Source organism: Pygoscelis adeliae, unplaced genomic scaffold (genome assembly GCF_000699105.1).
Source record: "Pygoscelis adeliae isolate BGI_AS28 unplaced genomic scaffold, ASM69910v1 Scaffold84, whole genome shotgun sequence".
NCBI lineage: Eukaryota > Metazoa > Chordata > Aves > Sphenisciformes > Spheniscidae > Pygoscelis > Pygoscelis adeliae.
In genome coordinates this window covers 739,709-743,570 of record NW_008824754.1, presented here as the reverse complement: position 1 = coordinate 743,570, position 3,862 = coordinate 739,709, and the positions used below count along the sequence as shown (strand labels likewise).

Here is a 3,862-nt window from a genome sequence, read left to right as displayed (position 1 = left end):
CGGCCTTGTCCCCTTCCGGGGTGGTTGAGCCGCAAGGAGCCGGGAGGGCCGGTGTGACCCGGGGCTGCCAGCACGCTGCTTGGTGCCGCTTGATCCAGGACACAGGGTTTTCCCTGCCTGATGGGAGGTCGTTTGCCTCGGCAAGTGACCCTGGCCTCCCTGCTTCCCTGGTGCCCGCCTGTCTTGCGCCTTTTCCCTGCTGACCCCTCACACCGGTGTTTTTAGGTCTGAACAGAGCCAGGAGCAGCGTTTCGCCCTTTCACTACGCCAGTGGGAGAGAGCCAGAGTGGTCAAAAGTAACAAAACCTCCTCTTGGTCATGCGATTGCCCAAAGGTGCCTCTTGGAAGTTAACTTCCAAAGCATTTCAAGGTATAGCCGTTCTTTCCCCCCCACTGCATATTACTTATTAGCTGTCGGCATTTGAAAGCAGGCCATGGGTGAATGCTTCATTAAAATACACTTTGAAAAACACATTCTGTGAGATAATGTTTAAAACGCAAATTATTTTCTATATACATAAATTTTATATATATACTCTGCAAATACAGCAGAAAGTTCGCAAAAATGGGGACCAGGCAAGTTTCTGGTAAAAATTGCTGTTTGCCATTTTACCTGGTAAAAATGTATTTTGGTTTCCACGTTCATATTTGTATCCCCTTTCTGAGAAATGTGACCTTCAAAACAGGGAAGAGGGGACAGGAAACGCAACAGCATCTTTTATTTGCCCATTGAATTGTATGTTCGTATTTGTTCCTGTAAGCCTCGCAATGCCGTACTTTGTACACACCACTTCGCCTTTACAGTGTGTCACCACAAGATAAGAAAATGAAACAAAAGTTTCTGTCTCCGGCCGACCGAAGCTGGGACTGCAAGACTTTTTCTGGGTGTAAATATTAGCCGGCTATTTGAAGACACGCTGTCCATGAAGAATATTAATTATGTACCGGGAATCAAGCCATAATGTAAACCCAGTTTGTTTGGCAAAAACAGTACATATTGTTCTGCTCCTAGGGGAGAAACAGGGGGGTGGGGAAATCTAGTTCCTCCCAAAATGACTATATTTGTAAGTTAGAATGCTTGTTCGTACTAATTACAGGAGCAAAACCAATAATACGAGCAAAACTGCCTTGATGAGGATGTCACGTGGTCCAAGGCCACCCTCAAAACCAGATCTGCTGTTCACTAATCGGCGAAGGACTGAGCCTGATGCGAGGCAAAGCAGTTTGCTACCCCCCAGAACACACTTGGCTCCCTGAGACCAAGTACACCCTAGGTGCCTGAGCAGATCCAGTGTTTTAGTGTATTACTAGTCTGTCTTTACTGGTCTTTGTGTGAAGCGAGAAGTACCTCAGCAAGGTCTACAGGCTGTTAGCGAGAAGTTGCCTGCGAGACCCCCACGCTGATGAGTTGTGGGAACGCTCCGCGCTCTAAGCAATTCTTGAAACAGCTCATGAAGAGTGGCACAGAAACGCCCGTTGAATCTGTCCTTGGGCTCTCTGATGAAAAGTTGTTTATTATTACAGGAATTATGTCATACCAGCAATATGTGCAGAGTGTGGATTTATCTATGCCTCCAAAAGCACGCTTCATACATGTGTTCTTGAAACCACCTCCTATCAAAAGCATAGCTTTGCTGAAATCGATAGTTAGAAATGCTTCTGGTGCAACTACGTCCCACCTCTTCTTACCCCAGTTGACACAGCTGTCAGTTAAAGTTGGTTGGGTTTTTTTTACAGATGCAGCTAGGGGTTTTGCTGGTATAAAACCCACTGAAAAGCCCCTAGACTAGACCTACACGTAGCACACTTGGCTTGAGAACCACCAGCAACTGATAATTAAAGAAGTTTTGCTGGATAGTTGTGAAATTATAGTACTATGTGAGAAAATATATCAAGGTAAGAAGGCTTTCAAGGATTTGTTACATTCCAAAACATCTGTAGTTGTACTTGAAAATACTCATACTTGTGTTGATGCTTGAGCTGAATTTTCTTGGGAAGTTTAATAAAATTCCTTTAAATTGTTTTATAGCTAGGCAAAAATAGAAAAAAAGGATCTCTAGGCATCCAGAAATGTTCTTGCTGCTTTTCATTCTGGAAAAGTAAAAAAAAAAAAAAAAAATTGAAAATGCATCCTTTTTGACATGTTTGGAAAAGAAAAACACAGACACTAAAGAAACAAACACAGTGTGGAGTTTTAAATATGGGTTTAATGAGATGTAAATTACCTCTCTGTACATGAGCTGAAGTCCTTTGTTCTCCAGCCGAGATTCACTTAACGAAGCAGACAGTGTTTCTCTGTGGTTCCTCCCAAAGGGCGAAAAGCTTTACGCTCTCGTCAAGCCTCCAGAGCAACTCAGCTGTCATCAGCCTCGCACTCCTCAGTAGCTGATTTGTAGAACAGCCTCGACTAGAAAGTTTGCCAGTGTAGCTACAGGAGAAGAGCTGGTAAACCCTCCTAGAGACAGGATCCAATTTAAATTGCTTTAATAACTATGTGTTGCTTATATCAGAACTGCAAAGGATGTCTTGCCGTTGAAACTACATCTGCAGGTTTTCGCCAGCGAAGCTGTATTGATTGGCAAATGTTGTTACAGTCCTGGTATTGCTAAATCAGCAAAACTTTTAAATATAAACCAGGCCTCCGTTGCCTGCCAGTCAGATTACTCCTTGCCTAGGTTACACAGGTCTCATGCAGCTTCCCTCTCTTATATTCACATTTAGAGTTGTACTTTAGTGACCTCTGACCAAGTAACCATAAGCTTTTTATAACTGGATTATCTCCCATTTAGAGCTAAGCACCTAGGTTACTCCGAATGCAGAGAGCCTAGTTTTGTTCGTAAGGTTGAAATGTAGGAAACACTGGGGTTACAGACTTGGGAAAGCACAAAAAATTGCAGTTTATTCTTCCAGTGCCTGGTGGTGAACAAGGCTGAATTGGAGATGCGTGACGAAGGAACCATCTACTAACATTTCTGTACTTCGGAAATTCTGCATATTGTAACTTTCCTAATACGGTTTGGGTTTCACAGCCTCAGAAATTCTTAAGACAAACCAAATATATTTAGTAAAAAGTAATTTGATAGGTTGATAATTAGGAAAAATTCAAATACTGACATACTGAAAAATATGTTTAGTACGTCTAGACAAATGTACTAACCCATACTGCCCTTCAGAGCTTTGCAAGATAGTCTTGACAGCTTGTAATGTCCCTAATATTTTCATTGTGATGGGTTCATCTTTACAAGAAGGCAGACAGACTGCGAACAGCAACGAGCCAGGATCAAAGGCTAGTGATAGATAGGGAAGGAACTGTTGAATCCACATATTCCTGACTTTCTCAATCTACACTAAATACCATGGCATAAAAACTAGATCTCTGAAATATTTTGGACAATATTATCAAACCCAGTATTTGGTATGTGGCTATAAGACCCAAAGATGTGACAGTAGGCTTTTGGGAACCACATCTTTATTTACACTGACTCTAAGTAGCTGGGCTGCCCGTAAGAGCCTGACCACAGCAGCTTGTGCTCCTGGTGCTAAAGACTTGCCAAGTTCCCACAAAGGCTTCTGTAATCTTTCGAAACCCCGTGTTGTCACAGCTAGATTGTTACCGGTACCCGAGTTGACATGCCACCAACTCACCTTCTGAAATGACATCTTGGTGGGTCTTGGGAGATTGAAGGACTCAAAACCCAGATATATTTCACTCTGGCACTTCTGTGTCATCTGCAGCTACCCAGGCAGATGTTTATTACGGTTCTGTGTTACCTGTGACTGGGCGACATTTTGCTGGGCAAAGTTCTGGGTTGCTACAGAAACTGTCTCTGCAGATCCATTCAATCAAGCAAGGCTCTAGTGA

General features: G+C 43.0%; 1 long non-coding RNA gene across 1 annotated transcript; it reads right to left on the bottom strand.

The window, feature by feature from the left end:
* Positions 1–1,894: 1,894 nt before the first annotated feature.
* Positions 1,895–3,854, bottom strand: LOC103916469. The gene is made up of 3 exons (XR_663583.1): positions 3,646–3,854; positions 2,226–2,455; positions 1,895–2,091 (listed from the first exon to the last, which is right to left on the bottom strand). It is a non-coding gene; the product is annotated as an uncharacterized LOC103916469 (long non-coding RNA).
* Between the last annotated feature and the right edge of the window lie 8 nt (positions 3,855–3,862).